Here is a 19,984-nt window from a genome sequence, read left to right as displayed (position 1 = left end):
CGCTGACGTGGCACCCTAAGTGAGGTGCCACGTGTCATTTTTTTAAAAAAAAAATTGGCATTGGGGGGCCAAAACTGCTAAAGTTGCAAAACATAGGGGTCTGTTTTGTATTTAAATTAGTTAGCGGGCCATAACCGAAACTTTTGGAAAGTTAGGGGCCAAAAGTTCAATTAAGCCTAAAAACAACCACTTTTAATTCATCAACTTTTTTTGATAATTTTACTTTTTCAATCATACCAACACTAATGCATCAATTTTTCTGCAGTTAAATACTCTATCCGGTCACTATTATAAGCAAAAGTTTTCTTTTTAGATTCATTCAATAAATGATGTAGGTAGGCTATATATAAAATTAAAAAATCCACTTTTTGCTTATAATAAGTTGGCTCCGCCACTGCATATCCACATATATGTTTCTTCTTCTTGTCAAAAAAAAAAAAAATTGTTTTTCTTCTTAAATCTTACTGTTTTGGTCTCCCATTATTTTCTAGCGTATATATAATATTATAACTTCATAAAGTATAAACAATATAACAACATAAATCGGCCATTAATTTCATTCACTAAAAAAAATCCATTCATTTCTTCCCTTTGTTTTTGTTTGTCTTATACTAGTGTCCTCGCCCGTGCAACGCACGGCTCGGAAACCTTTGAATACGGCCTTAGTTTGATTACAAAGACGAAATTAATTTTTAATTAAAGTTGAAAACGACAATAAAAAACAAATTCTACATCGCGGTAGAAATTATGTCATAATTAAGTTATTTATTGTTGTCGTCAATTCAAGATAAATATCATTTGTGTGAAGATAAAAACCACAACAACACACAAACACATTAAACTGGCCAAAGTTTGTAAAAGATTTGTTCAAATGTTCAACAAGTCTTCCAAGCTAAAAAAAACAAAGGACGTATTACACAAAATTTTATTTATATTGCATAATACGTATAGTTCAAAAGCAAGCATAAAAACGATAGACAAACGTCCACCAAAACACCTAATATTTTAATTTTCTTCAAACTCTTAAACATAAAAAGGAAACTTAAGACTGCAGCAAATTTTGTCTCCCTTATGCAAAACGTTATCAGATGCAAATTGAATTCAACCATCTTAGATGCATTTCTTCTTTTCGTCATCTTTTGATGCAACAATAGTAAACCTATACATTTTCATATTGTCAAGATCCATCAAAATAATTGACGCATTTTTCTGTTTCTCAAACTGAATCAAAACCTCTTCCGAAAAAAAAACTACAACCCAAAAAAATAATCGTTAATACACAATCGTAAAAAATATTCAAAAAATGTTTGAAAAAGGAACTATTTCCAAATGAGATAGCTGACCAAAGCATTTTGTGAATGAATAACAGGGTCAATAATACTAAAGTTTCATGATATCTTAGTGCACACATCATGCACACCGGAAATCTCAAATTCTTAAGAAACAGAACCAACAAATTCATGACACATGCTTCACGGAGAATTATCATTAACTTCCATTGTGTTTGCACCACGACTACCAACCGAATGACCCAAACCCTAAACAATGTATAACATTATGAATACGAAAAATAATATGGATTAGCAATGTATAAGATATTACAAAGCAATAGACCTGAGATTGAGACATATGAGATATGGTATAGTGATACCACACAATAATTGAATATTTAAATAAATACTCCAATAGTTGTGCAATATATCTCACAATTCCTAAAAATATTATCAATTTCAATTTCGAAATAATTTATTTCCTCCGATCAATATTATCAACGTCAAGTTCTTTAAAAAAAGTCACTTTCAAGTTATTGTTCTTCACTTTATATTTATATAAATGCAAATGGGTCAATAGTTTTTTTTTAACAAGTCAAAGTGGAAGAACACCAAAGTTGAACAAACCAGAAAAACATTATCCTTAACACAAGGCGTACGGAGAAGAACACCAAAGTTTACATAATATTAATAGTCGGATAAAGAGACCGGCAAAAAACACAAGAAAAAATTAACCAATTTCAAGACAAACAAAAGGAGAAAGCCATCAACTATGATAACAAAAAGCAAAGTTAACATATTTTGTTTTCAACTACCAAAATGAAAGCAACTTTATTTTATCTATAAGCTGATGAAATAGTGTTATCTTATTGCTAAAAATCTTGATATTCCTTTCATTCCAAAACATCCAAGCACAAGAGAGCCAAATTAAATGCATTATGGAACACCGAGCTTCTTAGACACCTAATGAATAATCAAACTGAAAGAAATGATCTACAATACCGAAAGGATCTACCGAAGAAAACCAAAGCCAGTTATGCACCAAATTCCAAAGAGAACTAAAGATATTACAACTCAAAAACAAATGATTTGCTGATTCAATGTTACCAGAATAAAATAAAATTATTGTAATTCTACTTTATAACAAGAGTTTAAAAATAACTACCGTATATATCATTAGGCACTACTAAAAAAACAAAAATTAGTGAGGGAAATTTTGTGAGGGAAAGCATGAAATCCCTCTCTAATTTCGTCACTAAATTCTGCGACCAAAGAATCTGTCAGGGATTTTATTTTTTCCATCACTAATTTTCCTCCCTAATTTTTCTTTTTCTAGTAGTGAGGCCCGTCCCTCGGCAAGAGCAAGGAGCTCTATGAAGTTAGGCCTCCAATTTATGGGAGCCTCAAATATTTGTAGGGATAAATGTATAACTGTTGAGGTGTAGGATAAAAAAACAACACTTTTACTTGCGACAAAATCTATCACTGAATGTCATTTTTTGGAGGTAAGTGTCTATTTGTTTATACGTAAAATTTTAATTTTAATGGGTATCCATGAGTGTGGATAATATGATACCCTTGTTCTATTGGATAAATATGATACTCGTGCCGGCCCCGTTCTCGTGTGGTTATCTACTATACGGGTAACCCGTGGGTATTAAGGTATCCACGAGTATTCACGAATACCCATGAATTTTTGAATTTATTTATTTTTTGGTACAAAGAAGAACTTTGTTTTAATTGTCAAAAACTTCAACTTTTAAACATCCATACAAAATCCATTGAAATTTCTTAAATCATACCTAATCCATACAAAATTCATGATTCTTACATAATTCATACAAATTTTTGTAGTAAAAGAAAAACATAAAAACATTCAATTAAACATCTAAATTTCATATGCATTCCTCATACCTGATAATAATCTTAGGCTGTGTTTGGTAACGATGAGAAGTTAGCTTATAGCTTATTGAATTAACTTATAAGCTTGTTGAATCAAAACATGACGTGTTTGAGAACAAGTTTTTTCATGAGTTCATAGTATTTCAAGTAACTTTTGAGCTTATAGTTTTTTATATTCTCTTTCAATTTTAACCTTATTAATTTAATTTTACTATTTTTTAATAAAAAAAGCTACCCATATCATATGTAACTACCTAATATATATATATATATATATATTTATTTAAAAAAAATTTGTCCACTTTTTATATATTGGTGCAACCAGCCACTTACGTGACTGCCCATATTTTTTTAATACATTTTTTTTTCAAGAAGTATTTTTTTATGCATGACTGCCCGTTTTTTTTTTTTTTTTTTTTTTTATGATAAGAATACGTCACTCAAGTTGTGGTTTTTTTACATTTTCTTTGTTCACTTTTTTTTGACCTTGCTCTTAATTCATATAATTTAATATATAATTTTAAATAAAATCTACAACAAATAACGAAGCCATTTTAGTTAAATAAAAAAAAACTAATTAAATTCATAGAATAAATTTATCATTTTGGAGATGAAAGTAATTTAAAATAAATTGAAATATTTAAAAAGATATAAATAAGTAAAAAGTGCATATATTTATATAAAAAAAAGGGTCTTGTTAACCGGTGCCCCCGGGGCACTGGTTAAAGAAACTAAAAAGGAAAGTTTTAAAGTGAAAATAACACTTTTTATGCTTTTGAGGAGTTGACATCACAAGTTACAATACAATACTTACTACATTTGTTTCGTTAACCAGTGCCGCGGGGGCATTGGTTAACATTTCCCTAAAAAAATAAACAAACATGTCATTTTATATTCATCAGTCATTTCAACACCTAATTTTATCAAACACATTATTTTTAATGAGTGAGTTTTTTCAGCTATAAACTATCAGCTACCAATCATTAGCTATAAGTTAATTTTTCAGCCATCAGTCATCAGCTATAAGCTAGCTTATGACTTATTTTTACCAAATAGAGCGTTAATAGTAATAATATATCTTGGACATATTCTTAACCTTCAAGATTGTGGCTTCCCTGAGTAGGAAATGGTCAAGTTGTCTTGCTTTTTCTCAAGTCCAATCATCTCTCCACTTCTTCATTTTCTCGTTCCGTTGGAAAAATAAGTGACATGAGAAAGAAAGGCCTTTACTTGGAGGTGTTATTGGTGCGAGAAAATTTGTAATATCATATATGGGAAGGCTATTCAATTCTTGAGGGACTTTGATGATTACATGAGGTAAAAGGGACAAAGAGATAAAGACATATTTGTTTGGACGAAAAGCCAATTGAGGTAAGGGCACCTCTCTATTTTTTATATATTTTTCCATAAAAAATGAAGTGATGTTTATGTTTATAATTGTTTTGTATCTGCTTACGTGTTTAAAAATATGCAGTTGTCAAGATGAGTAAATGTTTACATATGCAAATTCATATTCTTATAGAAGTCTCACTAAATTTATGATTGTCTAAAAAGTTATCACACAAATGGTTGTTCAAATAATACAAATAATTTCATAATTAATTTAAGTAAAAAATCTTATTAATAATTTAACCATTTTGTGAAAGGATTTTTTTATAAAAAAGGCAAAATTACATTTTTAGTCCTTTAACTTAATTTCAGGTAACAATTTGGTCCTTTATCTTCTTTTTCATTTCAATTTGGTCCTTTTTGTCCATTTTCATATACATTTTCAAGCTTCAAATCTAATATTCTTTTGCAAACATAGACGGGGACAAGAAGAAAATAAAATCATAAATTTTAAGCTTAAAGATTCATATGAAAATGGACAAAAAATACAAAATTGAAATGAAGAAAAATAAAGGATCAAACTGTTACCTGAAATTAAGTTAAAAGACTAAAAATTAAATTTTGAAAAGAAAAAAAAAACTATTTTGTTGTGAAGCTAATGTCTTTTAAACTACTCCCTCCGTCCCATAATATAAGCAAAAAAAACACATTTTCTTTGTCCCAAAATATAAGCAAAAAAGACAAACTTTTGTCTTTTTCAAGATTCTTTTTGTTTATTCTCATAAAATTAAATGCAAATTACATTAAATTCTCTCTCTCTTTCATTTTTTCTATAACCAATAGCCAATGAAAATTGGTTTTACATCTTCCTATGAAACTTTTTCCAAAGAAAATACAAAAAACTATACTCTAAATTTTTATGTTTTAGTTTTCTTAATAAGTGTGAATTTTTTTTTTTGCTTATAATTTGTTGTTTAAAAAAATTATTTATCTAAATATTTAAGGAAAAATAAAATAACACCCCCTATAATTTTTCTCCAATTATTGCTCTCGGTCTCCGATATACTATTTCTTTTCTTTGTTTCCTTTATCATATCCTTTCATGTTTTTTATTCTCTCTCATCAATTATAACAGAAACGCAGCTCTCTCTTCTACCTCCTTCAAACCCTAGCTGCCATACATCTTTATTGCATCCCTCCGCCACACACAACTTCATTTGACCACGATGTTAGCACCATCTCCCTGCTCTCTGTCCGATCTACATTTTTATCCGATTCGTTTTTCGAAACCAATAAGTTGCTGTCGAGAATCTTCTTGGGATGATCCATTTCCGGCAAGTACTGGATCTACGATTCTCATAAAAAAAAACCGTATAATAGATTTGATTATTTCGACATCTGAGCAAGTCATCGGCAATCATCGCGCTAGAAGTCGTTTATGTGGGTATGATTTTACTTCATATTATTCTTGTTCTATTTCGATTTAACCTCCAGTGTAAATATAATTATTTTTCCAGCTTAGTTATTTTGGGCCTTCATGCACGGTCAAAAGTGTTAAACCCTAATCGTAGTTTGATTTTGTGTGTGCTTCTGTTTTATTTTGGTTTTTTGTTATGAAATTAGTTTTTTTTAGCTTTCTAGTTAAGATTTTTTTTTATGATTTGAGTTAGTATTTATTTCCTTGCGAATTTTTTCCTTATTTCTTTTTATTTTATTCTGTATATTATATTTTTTTTTAAGGTGTTTTGAAAATATATGAACTATATTTTGATTTTTTATGTTTACATGTCGCACGGAAGTAGGTGGTTTAAATTGTGCCAAAAGCTTCTTGGGAATGTAAGTAATGGCTAAATAATGGTAAAAATGAAATGTGACTTCTCATTTTTTTTATGTCCTTTACTATGTAATCCCCTCCCTTTGGTTAAAAAGAAAGTGGTTACAAAAAAAAAACTGATCTTGTATAGAAAAAAGGTTTTGATATTACAGGAGTACTACTTTTTTTAACATAAAAATGTGAAGCTGTCATAATTGTAAATATGAACACAAGTGGTATAGATACATAATGAATTTGTATGATCGCTGGTTTAAAGCCTTGGTTTTTGTTTTAACATCATAGTAATGAGGCATCTCATGGCTGAAGCTACTTTCTTAATCTACACATAGCTGCAGGTTGTTTTCGTGATGGAAAATAAATGGATCAAGAAACAAATTTTTCCCACAAAGTTAGTTGCGATATACCCAATGCGAACACCGATTGTATTTGTTGGCTTTGTGTGACTCTTGTTGTATTCGTGTAGACACTTTTCCACCTTTGAAATAACTACTTATTGCCACTCTTTTTTTATTCAACACAAATAACCTGCAAATAACCAGTTTTCAAAAAAAGGGCTATTCTAATTGATAATATTAAGCAAGAAAGTATAATCTCTTTTACTTGATTGACATTATTCTAATATATCTTTTTTGTAATCTTCATAAAGAAAATCAAAGACACAAAATATACATTCATCAAATGTTAAAAAATCTCCCTTTAAAATAGATTTTCAAATCTTTCACCTTGTTTTAAATGCTCTGTTTAGTTTGGTTGTCCAATGCTCTGTTTTAGGCATTTTAAATAGTTTGTGTATGTGGTCATACTTTGTATATGTTAAAATATAGTAGCTGGAGAAAATGAAGACATACTGATTGTCACCGTATATTGTTTTATCTTAGCTCTCTGCTGGCTGTTTTATTTCATGAATGTGCACCGTCATCAGTGTCACGTATGGAATTCATCATAGGATTAGCTACCCTTTATCAACCTTGATCCATAATTCATCATTGTTTTTTTTATATCTAATATGTTTTTGTTATTTGCCTATTTGCTAGCAATGGATACAATTTTGAGTTTGGAGAGCTAGAAGAAGCAATTGTTATGCAAGGATTGAAATGATGAAACATAAGCATGTGGGTCTTCCTCTTCTATCTATTACCTCTTTATTTTTTCCTTCTAAGATAAGTATAACCAACTCTTGCTAAAAAGATTTAAAAACGAAAAAGGTTCGAGTGAATATGCTCAAAGAATGCATTGGGGTTTTTTCCCTCTCTCGGATTGGATTGTTTTTCTAAATCACTTAATAATTATCTATCAAAAAATTAACATATTTTTTTCACCTATGAATAACTTAAGAAAACTTATTAATCTTTTCAAAGTAGCTGAAATAGATAATATGCACATGTTGTTCATTGTTGTTTTTTATCTCATGTAAAGATGACATTTATTTTCATTTTCAGCTATGGTGTACGGGTTACATCTCCGGAGCTTCGAGCCATTGTCAAACATGTTTCTGTTGCATCCATGGTACCTTTTCCACTCTTGTTTGTATATAGAACCCAAATTGTTCTCTCTTATTTTTTAGGAAATGTTTGTATTCGGTTATGTTTGATTTAAAGATTTAGTTATGCATTTAATGTTAAATTTTACACTTAACAAATTCATATTGCGATGAATTCTGAATAAATTAGTTATAAACTGCCTATTTCTGTTTTGAACTCTATTATCGGGTATGGGTATCCGCGGAAACGGGTATCAGCAAATCTGTGTCTGTATCTATAAAACAATGGGTAGTCAAATACTTATTTAATATACACGTGGATATCCGTTTAGCTACCATCCCCGTGCCCGTGACGAATTTTATTGATCGGTACCCGTGTGCACTGCTTTTTTTTTTTTTTTTTGCCATCCCTGGTCCAAAGAAAAGTTGCGCGCATATCAAATGTTGAGGGATTAATCTCAGTTGAGCACAAATATACTTAGTTTACACATTTTAACAACATAACAAAGTACATAATACTTTTACTTTTTTTAAACAAAAAAAACAATGAAAAAACACAAAGTAAAACATTTGATGCATAATACTTTTACTTGTAGTTTAAGTTCCAAAGCAAAATACTCACATTTTTAGCACTTGTAAATCCTCTTTAGAAGTGTCTTCTGAATGATACATTGCTGAAAATTGATGAAACAATACAGGAGGTCGTGTTGATGATAATGAAGGATGACATAAAGGAGAAGATGGCACCTATTATTTCGGAAAATGGAGCAGATCTATCTGTTTGGAGATCAACTCCTACATAATCAAGGTAATCATACCCACCCAACATATCATATGTTGACCTTTTGTCCAATTCTATTGAATGTTATTGTAAATTATTTTCAAAGAATCAAATAATGCAACAAAGATGCTTCCAAATTCCAATTCCGTAGAGCTCTTTGTTAAACCTAATTTACACCCTGGACATATTGCATAAAAAGTAAAAGATTCAATTTTTCTTTCACACTTTAATCATCTTCCCTTTCAAAATAAATTTTGAACTTTTGAGATATTCTGATAATTGTATTCTTTTGTTCTACCTTCATGTTACTGTTGTGATTTCTTCAAGAGTCCCATGAGTTGATTGTGGAAGAGAAATGCATAAACAACATGAAGGAAAAACAACCATAACTAAGCTAGCAAAGAGTATGAAGGGTTTTAGCATAGCATAGATCATTGAGTCCCTTGCAAAGTTAAATAATTGCACCGATCAACATAGATGATTCCTGCTTGTATTTTACGTCTACGTCTTTTACTTGCACACTATTTGATACCGTTTCATACTTTATAATGATATGTGTTTCTGTTTGTCCTCCTCCTCATTCGTGAAATATTTCCATACCCTATAGTTTATATCAGCCTATTTTTTATTTTTAATTCTTTCGTTTTTTCATTCTAAGTTCTGATCAGTAATATCTACTTTCATATGTGCATCAAATTATAAATTACTTCTGTCAAAAATTCAACATGTCTATCAAAAAATAGCCACGGAACGCAGTGGGGGAATGGTGGTTTTGGGAAATTCAACATGTCTATCATGTGTGGCGATTCTCCACTGATCAGTGTAGGTCTTGCACCCGTTGGGATTAGCTTCAACGACATCCATGGTCTCCCTTATAATGCAGATGCATGAGTATTGTGTGGTATACATTCTCCGGGTGGCTTTTTTGTTGTGCAATAATTGGTCTCCTCGTGCCTTTTATAGTGGCTATCTGGTTGTTATTTTTTAAGGATATTTAGACTTTGAGTTCTATTATTGTTTAGAATTTTGGATGGAACCTTACTGCATTGTGATGATGCCATTGCTATCTTAAGTTAAATAACTCAAGATTATGGTTTACTATGATCATGATTTATAACTTTTCACAATTAACGCCTTCACAACATTTTCTTGAGTATTATATATTACACTCAGCCGCTTTTTTCCACAGGTTCCTTCTATGGTGAAGCTGAATGTATATATTATTACGGTTTAATATTATATATTATGTATGACACTCACCACTTTTTTGTATGACACAGAGAAAAATGCATCTCTCTCAGCCAGAATTTAACATTTGTTTGTGATAGTTTTATACTATACTAGACCTAACACCATTGGTCCTCAACACTTTTTTTAATCACCGACTCTCACCACCTTAAATAAAATTATATACATGCATGTTTATAATATTATGAATACTATGTTTTTATTTTATTTGTATAAGCAAAATAATATTAAGAGAGTACTATATGAGCATACAATCCGAATGATTGTTAAGCCAATTTGCAAGAACAAGAGAAGGAAGGGAAAGAAAACATGGGAACACTCTTTAGAACATGAAAAACTACATGAGGATCGTTTACAATCCTCTTTTTTCAAGTTCATCTTTAGTAGGGAGCTTCAAAAATGATAACCTCTAAACAAATACTTGAATCCTTGAGGTTACTGAGAAATGCGGTGGGCCTAGGTAGTAAATTCAAGAATAATTATTATTATTATCCTCCAAACATCTATATTTTGAGTGTTTTTCTGAAGATGAAGCTGGGCCTAGGGAGTTGGTAGCTGTTCAACCAGGGTCTCCTCATGGTCAACCAGGGTCTCCTCATGGTCATTTTCAACTGCTGACAAATCAAGAGGCAGGAGAAGTTAGGGATGTGCAGGCTGTTACCTTTAAGGAATCAGAGCTTTTAGGTTCTTTTAATAAGGAAAATATTTTGAATGACCCTGTCATTTTTAAACAAGTGGAGTGTGGGGAAGGCTGTGCCCCACGCGCCTGTCTTGGAGGTGGAGTGTGGGACAGCTTGCAAGTTGCTGGCAGGGGAGCAGCACGCGTCCCACGCGCCAGTTTTATTATGGGGCCTGTTGCTTTTAAGGCCCATTGCTATGGGGTGGATCAGCAGTGTTGTTTGGGTGATAGGGGGTGCAGAATCAATCAGAGGACCTCCTTTCTTCAAATATTGGGAGTTTTCATGATGAAGGCCTGGGAGTGGGTTCAAATGTTGAGGAGGGGCTTATAGCGCATGGTTATTCTGTGGTGGTGGTGGTGGGGTGGGGGGTTGCAACTCAACCAACATATTCGATTCCTTTCGGAAGAGTATGAACCAATTAGGATAAGATTTTCTGCTCATCCCCCACAAAGTCATCAACGGAGTCACTATATTCCGAAATATCCGACTCTTCCGAAAGGAATCGAATATGTTGGTTGAGTTGCAACCCCCCACCCCACCACCACCACCACAGAATAACCATGCGCTATAAGCCCCTCCTCAACATTTGAACCCACTCCCAGGCCTTCATCATGAAAACTCCCAATATTTGAAGAAAGGAGGTCCTCTGATTGATTCTGCACCCCCTATCACCCAAACAACACTGCTGATCCACCCCAGAGCAATGGGCCTTAAAAGCAACAGGCCCCATAATAAAACTGGCGCGTGGGACGCGTGCTGCTCCCCTGCCAGCAACTTGCAAGCTGTCCCACACTCCACCTCCAAGACAGGCGCGTGGGGCACAGCCTTCCCCACCCTCCACTTGTTTAAAAATGACAGGGTCATTCAAAATATTTTCCTTATTAAAAGAACCTAAAAGCTCTGATTCCTTAAAGGTAACAGCCTGCACATCCCTAACTTCTCCTGCCTCTTGATTTGTCAGCAGTTGAAAATGACCATGAGGAGACCCTGGTTGAACAGCTACCAACTCCCTAGGCCCAGCTTCATCTTCAGAAAAACACTCAAAATATAGATGTTTGGAGGATAATAATAATAATTATTCTTGAATTTACTCCCTAGGCCCACCGCATTTCTCAGTAACCTCAAGGATTCAAGTATTTGTTTAGAGGTTATCATTTTTGAAGCTCCCTACTAAAGATGAACTTGAAAAAAGAGGATTGTAAACGATCCTCATGTAGTTTTTCATGTTCTAAAGAGTGTTCCCATGTTTTCTTTTCCTTCCTTCTCTTGTTCTTGCAAATTGGCTTAACAATCATTCGGATTGTATGCTCATATAGTACTCTCTTAATATTATTTTGCTTATACAAATAAAATAAAAACATAGTATTCATAATATTATAAACATGCATGTATATAATTTTATTTAAGGTGGTGAGAGTCGGTGATTAAAAAAAGTGTCGAGGACCAATGGTGTTAGGTCTAGTATAGTATAAAACTATCACAAACAAATGTTAAATTCTGGCTGAGAGAGATGCATTTTTCTCTGTGTCATACAAAAAAGTGGTGAGTGTCATACATAATATATAATATTAAACCGTAATAATATATACATTCAGCTTCACCATAGAAGGAACCTGTGGAAAAAAGCGGCTGAGTGTAATATATAATACTCAAGAAAATGTTGTGAAGGCGTTAATTGTGAAAAGTTATAAATCATGATCATAGTAAACCATAATCTTGAGTTATTTAACTTAAGATAGCAATGGCATCATCACAATGCAGTAAGGTTCCATCCAAAATTCTAAACAATAATAGAACTCAAAGTCTAAATATCCTTAAAAAATAACAACCAGATAGCCACTATAAAAGGCACGAGGAGACCAATTATTGCACAACAAAAAAGCCACCCGGAGAATGTATACCACACAATACTCATGCATCTGCATTATAAGGGAGACCATGGATGTCGTTGAAGCTAATCCCAACGGGTGCAAGACCTACACTGATCAGTGGAGAATCGCCACACATGATAGACATGTTGAATTTCCCAAAACCACCATTCCCCCACTGCGTTCCGTGGCTATTTTTTGATAGACATGTTGAATTTTTGACAGAAGTAATTTATAATTTGATGCACATATGAAAGTAGATATTACTGATCAGAACTTAGAATGAAAAAACGAAAGAATTAAAAATAAAAAATAGGCTGATATAAACTATAGGGTATGGAAATATTTCACGAATGAGGAGGAGGACAAACAGAAACACATATCATTATAAAGTATGAAACGGTATCAAATAGTGTGCAAGTAAAAGACGTAGACGTAAAATACAAGCAGGAATCATCTATGTTGATCGGTGCAATTATTTAACTTTGCAAGGGACTCAATGATCTATGCTATGCTAAAACCCTTCATACTCTTTGCTAGCTTAGTTATGGTTGTTTTTCCTTCATGTTGTTTATGCATTTCTCTTCCACAATCAACTCATGGGACTCTTGAAGAAATCACAACAGTAACATGAAGGTAGAACAAAAGAATACAATTATCAGAATATCTCAAAAGTTCAAAATTTATTTTGAAAGGGAAGATGATTAAAGTGTGAAAGAAAAATTGAATCTTTTACTTTTTATGCAATATGTCCAGGGTGTAAATTAGGTTTAACAAAGAGCTCTACGGAATTGGAATTTGGAAGCATCTTTGTTGCATTATTTGATTCTTTGAAAATAATTTACAATAACATTCAATAGAATTGGACAAAAGGTCAACATATGATATGTTGGGTGGGTATGATTACCTTGATTATGTAGGAGTTGATCTCCAAACAGATAGATCTGCTCCATTTTCCGAAATAATAGGTGCCATCTTCTCTCCTTTATGTCATCCTTCATTATCATCAACACGACCTCCTGTATTGTTTCATCAATTTTCAGCAATGTATCATTCAGAAGACACTTCTAAAGAGGATTTACAAGTGCTAAAAATGTGAGTATTTTGCTTTGGAACTTAAACTACAAGTAAAAGTATTATGCATCAAATGTTTTACTTTGTGTTTTTTCATTGTTTTTTTTGTTTAAAAAAAGTAAAAGTATTATGTACTTTGTTATGTTGTTAAAATGTGTAAACTAAGTATATTTGTGCTCAACTGAGATTAATCCCTCAACATTTGATATGCGCGCAACTTTTCTTTGGACCAGGGATGGCAAAAAAAAAAAAAAAAAAGCAGTGCACACGGGTACCGATCAATAAAATTCGTCACGGGCACGGGGATGGTAGCTAAACGGGCACGGGGATGGTAGCTAAACGGATATCCACGTGTATATTAAATAAGTATTTGACTACCCATTGTTTTATAGATACAGACACAGATTTGCTGATACCCGTTTCCACGGATACCCATACCCGATAATAGAGTTCAAAACAGAAATAGGCAGTTTATAACTAATTTATTCAGAATTCATCGCAATATGAATTTGTTAAGTGTAAAATTTAACATTAAATGCATAACTAAATCTTTAAATCAAACATAACCGAATACAAACATTTCCTAAAAAATAAGAGAGAACAATTTGGGTTCTATATACAAACAAGAGTGGAAAAGGTACCATGGATGCAACAGAAACATGTTTGACAATGGCTCGAAGCTCCGGAGATGTAACCCGTACACCATAGCTGAAAATGAAAATAAATGTCATCTTTACATGAGATAAAAAACAACAATGAACAACATGTGCATATTATCTATTTCAGCTACTTTGAAAAGATTAATAAGTTTTCTTAAGTTATTCATAGGTGAAAAAAATATGTTAATTTTTTGATAGATAATTATTAAGTGATTTAGAAAAACAATCCAATCCGAGAGAGGGAAAAAACCCCAATGCATTCTTTGAGCATATTCACTCGAACCTTTTTCGTTTTTAAATCTTTTTAGCAAGAGTTGGTTATACTTATCTTAGAAGGAAAAAATAAAGAGGTAATAGATAGAAGAGGAAGACCCACATGCTTATGTTTCATCATTTCAATCCTTGCATAACAATTGCTTCTTCTAGCTCTCCAAACTCAAAATTGTATCCATTGCTAGCAAATAGGCAAATAACAAAAACATATTAGATATAAAAAAAACAATGATGAATTATGGATCAAGGTTGATAAAGGGTAGCTAATCCTATGATGAATTCCATACGTGACACTGATGACGGTGCACATTCATGAAATAAAACAGCCAGCAGAGAGCTAAGATAAAACAATATACGGTGACAATCAGTATGTCTTCATTTTCTCCAGCTACTATATTTTAACATATACAAAGTATGACCACATACACAAACTATTTAAAATGCCTAAAACAGAGCATTGGACAACCAAACTAAACAGAGCATTTAAAACAAGGTGAAAGATTTGAAAATCTATTTTAAAGGGAGATTTTTTAACATTTGATGAATGTATATTTTGTGTCTTTGATTTTCTTTATGAAGATTACAAAAAAGATATATTAGAATAATGTCAATCAAGTAAAAGAGATTATACTTTCTTGCTTAATATTATCAATCACTACAAGAAAAAATGCATTTTGCGACCCTTAAAATGATGGATTGCGACGGTTCTAAGGGTCGCAGATCCACATTTGCGACGGTTCTTGAAATGTCAGGGATGTCGGGGTCGCAACAGCATTTGGCGACAGTTCACGAAACAGTCGCTTCAACAGCCACAATACCTATTGCGACAGTTCATAACAGTCGCAAAGTACATTTTTTGTTTGTTTGAAAGGAGTGTCGCGACAGTTTGTAACTGTCGCAAATGATGAAAAATATTTTTATAAACCCATTGCAGCAGTTTGGAACTGTCGCAGTTGTTGAATTTATTTTTAAAAAAAATAAAAAATCAGTTTTTTGATGAATTTTTAATAGAACTTTTTACTCATCATCTTTTTATGACAAAACTAAATTATAATTCATAAATAAAAAATATGAATTAATTCATAAACTAACATATGAATTTTACATTCATATAAAATGATTCTAAAAAACACAAACAAGTGATACAATTAGGTTTCTTAAGTTCCTAACATAATAATTTAATCAATTATGTAGATGTTCTCCGACAAGAAAGTTGTTTTGATAAACTGGCGATGAATAGACTCTAAAGAATGTCACACCCTGTTTGGTGGTTAAGTCTTTCCACCTAAAAACAAATCAAACATCATATAAGACACCAATTAACAAAAATAAGCAATAAAGTCACCAAAGTCATGGATTTTAACTTATCGTGCAATGAAACTATAATTACTTTATGATATATTTGTCAAAGAATATGCACAATTGCATAAAAATACTTGTTAATCGCAACCATACTCTTTCTCCAATCTATGGATTAGCTATGTAATGTTACACATACAGTGCATAAAAATGCTTACACTATTTTAAACACTTCCAGAACATAAAAACTATCCAAGAGGATATGCAAATAGTAGTACAATTGTATTGAGAATAAAAAATTAACATACATGTTTATTCAAATCTTAAACAAGTGCTAGGTGTGGCCGAGGAATTTAATCCGACCCAAAAAAAGGAACGTGAACCACAAATAAAAAGGAACATGTTACAGACAGATTTAAATGCTTACCTGAGTTTTCATTGGTTCTATCTCAACAACAGGAACATGTTTCATATTGTATGGTTGAAACGTATAGCTTTAAGTCGTTTTGCAACCTATGCACATACCAACGGAAAATGTCATGTGTGAATGCGTAGAAGGGGTGTATTGAATCAAGGCCATTGTTAAGAAAATTTGCAATGTCGAGTTAGACAACAAGCCAAAACATAGCACTGTAACAAAAGACCATTAGTTCTAAAAGAGATTGAAAATGTACGTTTAAAATAAGAATGGGATAGAAAAATCAGAAAATTTGATAATAATTTGGGGAAATGAAGTGAATTATGTGTCCCTATGTTGCCTTCAATGAAGCCATCTTGGGTCATTTCTATATTCAGGAACTTTCATTGTGCCGTGTTCATTGCTGCAACTTAGAAGAACAAGCCAAGGCCTAATAGATATATCCTTGCCAAAGTAAATATACTAAATATGTGCAGTATAGATTGAATTCATATGTAAAGTGAATCAATTTGCAGCAATTCAAAAAATAACCTTCAAAATATCAAAATAATAGATTGAAGTCTTGAGCTCCAATTTTTTACCGCATTTTCCATTGTTTGAGCCCAAAACTCATAACTGATTCTACAACCTCTTACTACTCATAACTCATAACTTGTTTGAGTGTTTCTATTATTAATTTCAAAGTTAAGACATCCGCCTAACCTATATTATGCAGGTGATATTTTCTTCGGATGAGAGGTATTTCTACAACTGACCGAAGTCCTATGATTCAAATAAATGATAGACAAAGGTTTGTGAAGCTAACACATACCATTAGTCAAAATCAATTCACTCAATCAATTCTTGTCAATGCAGATCCAAACAAAAAAATTAATGGCTCAAGTTAAAAAGGGGCATTTCAGCGGATAATAGAAAATTATCTAAACAAATTTTACCTGCTTTAAAGGAGAGCAGTGGACATGCCTGAACTCTTCTGAAATGCTTCTTTATAACTAATTCTTCTCGTCTGAAGCATTTATGGAAGAACATGAATTATCAAGCATGTTAACAGTGGTCTCTCCATCCTGATTATCACCATGTAGCACCCTCTTATCTTGCTCAAGGTGCTTTTGTATCAATTTCTTAATGGAAGCAAGGCCATCATAGTAGAATTTCACTTCAGCAATATGAGATAACACATTTACCTAAAAAGCCAATTACAAAAGAAACAAGTTTCATTTTTCTCATAAAATAGTTTGTATGCATTCAGTGACACAAAGCAAAAAAATAAAAAATAAAAATTGAAGCACAGACAAAGAATTGACCATGAAAGACAATGCATCTGATCATAGTATACATTGATTGTAACTTTCTAATCCAAAGGCAATGATCATATTTCAAGTATGAAAAAGGCCTTATATAATGATTCAACTAATCAAAAAAAGAATGAATTTTTGAGTTACTAGAAACCAAAACACAAAGGAGAGTAACATGTTAGAGTAAATTGAATTGAATAATATAATCAAATGAGAGTGTTTACGAAGAACAAAACAACGAGCAAAAGTTTAAGGCATATACACAAGTATTCTTCTCTACAGATTTTAGAAGAATAAGCCTATTAATGAAGAAGGTTATGATAAACAAACTATAAAAATAAATTAAGATATTCAAGAATACTAAGCCAAACATTTAGTATAGAGTGTTTTGAGTGATACATTCATTAGTCCAAGCAAACCATTTAAACCTCCAAAAACAAATCACAGCCACCCAAAAGCTTGTGCAAAGGCCAAATAGTGTGTTGAAAATTACACTGAAATTAAATCAGCACCATTGATATTATGAGAAGACATTCAAGCTCTTTTTTGATAAACAACTTAACTAATTGCTAATAGCATAAATACTTATCATAAATGTTTAAGCAAAAGGAACAAAGGCTAATTTGACAGGAAAAGGATGTTCAGACTACCACTGATCTAAATTTAACACTTTTTAGCCAACAGTCCAAAAACACAATTACGGATAACCTAAGAAAAACATACCCAACAAAATCAGAATTGATAAAAAGGAAAAAATTATCATTTGAGATTGAAAATTAACCATATGAGATTCAAATTCAGATTCAGAAATTCATAAAATTGAAAATGAAGATTCAAAATCATAGAATGGGTATCAGATTCGAATTCTGAAATTCACTGTATCAATGAATAAAATCGAAAACAATATCGAAATCTTACCGGAAATCCCGCCGTAGCCGAGTTCTTGCAAACCCTAGGACCTTGCGCGCTGAGATTTCAAGAAAAGATACCTTTGACCTTGAATTGTTTGTACGGTGAAATGTTTGAAGGGCTAGACTCATTTGGATCTGAATTGTAGGTTGAATCTCAATCTCACATTCAGTCGTGAAGTGCTGGACTCGCGCTTGGATTTTCATGGGTTGAATCGAGGGTGTGGAGATTTTCTGGAAACAAAAGTGAGAGGGTTTGTGAGATTGGCGATTTGGGGGTTTGGTAAATGAGTTAAATTTTGGAGTTTTCTCTCTTTTTTGTTATTTTGGAGATTTGGGGGTTTATTGATAATGAGAGGGAAGGGAAATTGCGCGTGTGCAGACAAGAGAGAGAGAGAGAGAGAAAGCTACATGATAATGTAAAAGCAATGTCATAAGTAAAAAAATGATGCGGCGGTTGTAAAAAAAGGTTGCAAGAAGTGTCGCAAATGTTAGATTGCGACTGTTCCCATTGAACTGTTGCAAATCAAGTGTCGCAAATCTACAAATTTCTTGTAGTGAATTAGAATAGCCCTTTTTTTGAAAACTGGTTATTTGCAGGTTATTTGTGTTGAATAAAAAAAGAGTGGCAATAAGTAGTTATTTCAAAGGTGGAAAAGTGTCTACACGAATACAACAAGAGTCACACAAAGCCAACAAATACAATCGGTGTTCGCATTGGGTATATCGCAACTAACTTTGTGGGAAAAATTTGTTTCTTGATCCATTTATTTTCCATCACGAAAACAACCTGCAGCTATGTGTAGATTAAGAAAGTAGCTTCAGCCATGAGATGCCTCATTACTATGATGTTAAAACAAAAACCAAGGCTTTAAACCAGCGATCATACAAATTCATTATGTATCTATACCACTTGTGTTCATATTTACAATTATGACAGCTTCACATTTTTATGTTAAAAAAAGTAGTACTCCTGTAATATCAAAACCTTTTTTCTATACAAGATCAGTTTTTTTTTTGTAACCACTTTCTTTTTAACCAAAGGGAGGGGATTACATAGTAAAGGACATAAAAAAAATGAGAAGTCACATTTCATTTTTACCATTATTTAGCCATTACTTACATTCCCAAGAAGCTTTTGGCACAATTTAAACCACCTACTTCCGTGCGACATGTAAACATAAAAAATCAAAATATAGTTCATATATTTTCAAAACACCTTAAAAAAAAATATAATATACAGAATAAAATAAAAAGAAATAAGGAAAAAATTCGCAAGGAAATAAATACTAACTCAAATCATAAAAAAAAATCTTAACTAGAAAGCTAAAAAAAACTAATTTCATAACAAAAAACCAAAATAAAACAGAAGCACACACAAAATCAAACTACGATTAGGGTTTAACACTTTTGACCGTGCATGAAGGCCCAAAATAACTAAGCTGGAAAAATAATTATATTTACACTGGAGGTTAAATCGAAATAGAACAAGAATAATATGAAGTAAAATCATACCCACATAAACGACTTCTAGCGCGATGATTGCCGATGACTTGCTCAGATGTCGAAATAATCAAATCTATTATACGGTTTTTTTTTATGAGAATCGTAGATCCAGTACTTGCCGGAAATGGATCATCCCAAGAAGATTCTCGACAGCAACTT

General features: G+C 32.2%; 4 long non-coding RNA genes across 10 annotated transcripts; 2 read left to right on the top strand and 2 right to left on the bottom strand.

The window, feature by feature from the left end:
* The first annotated feature begins 5,574 nt into the window (after positions 1-5,574).
* On the top strand, positions 5,575-9,724 carry LOC11427556 (uncharacterized). Of its 5 annotated transcripts, none has more exons than XR_005645221.1 (5): positions 5,575-5,946; positions 6,305-6,359; positions 7,371-7,448; positions 7,776-7,842; positions 8,515-9,724. It is a non-coding gene; the product is annotated as an uncharacterized lncRNA (long non-coding RNA). The 5 variants fall into 5 exon arrangements; XR_005645223.1 differs by lacking the exon at positions 5,575-5,946 and having other exon boundaries at positions 6,240-6,359; positions 8,515-8,624; positions 9,341-9,724; XR_005645222.1 differs by lacking the exon at positions 5,575-5,946 and having other exon boundaries at positions 6,240-6,359; positions 8,515-8,624; positions 8,925-9,724.
* LOC120579422 (uncharacterized) lies at positions 6,462-8,572 on the bottom strand. The gene is made up of 2 exons (XR_005645225.1): positions 8,439-8,572; positions 6,462-6,861 (listed from the first exon to the last, which is right to left on the bottom strand). It is a non-coding gene; the product is annotated as an uncharacterized lncRNA (long non-coding RNA).
* Positions 9,725-12,200: 2,476 nt separating the features above from the next.
* On the bottom strand, positions 12,201-18,926 carry LOC25489608 (uncharacterized). 3 transcript variants are annotated; one of them, XR_003010618.2, is made up of 7 exons: positions 18,330-18,926; positions 17,052-17,300; positions 16,126-16,211; positions 14,503-14,580; positions 14,109-14,175; positions 13,301-13,412; positions 12,201-13,000 (listed from the first exon to the last, which is right to left on the bottom strand). It is a non-coding gene; the product is annotated as an uncharacterized lncRNA (long non-coding RNA). The 3 variants fall into 3 exon arrangements; XR_003010617.2 differs by having other exon boundaries at positions 12,201-12,584; XR_005645218.1 differs by having other exon boundaries at positions 12,201-13,412.
* On the top strand, positions 13,375-19,319 carry LOC120579421 (uncharacterized). Its single transcript, XR_005645219.1, has 2 exons — positions 13,375-13,488; positions 18,920-19,319. It is a non-coding gene; the product is annotated as an uncharacterized lncRNA (long non-coding RNA).
* The last annotated feature ends 665 nt before the right edge of the window (positions 19,320-19,984 follow it).

The sequence above is a fragment of the Medicago truncatula genome, chromosome 3, assembly GCF_003473485.1.
Source record: "Medicago truncatula cultivar Jemalong A17 chromosome 3, MtrunA17r5.0-ANR, whole genome shotgun sequence".
NCBI classification, from domain to species: Eukaryota; Viridiplantae; Streptophyta; class Magnoliopsida; order Fabales; family Fabaceae; genus Medicago; species Medicago truncatula.
The sequence above is the reverse complement of the archived record's forward strand: the minus strand, read 5'-3'. Positions and strand labels throughout refer to the sequence as shown.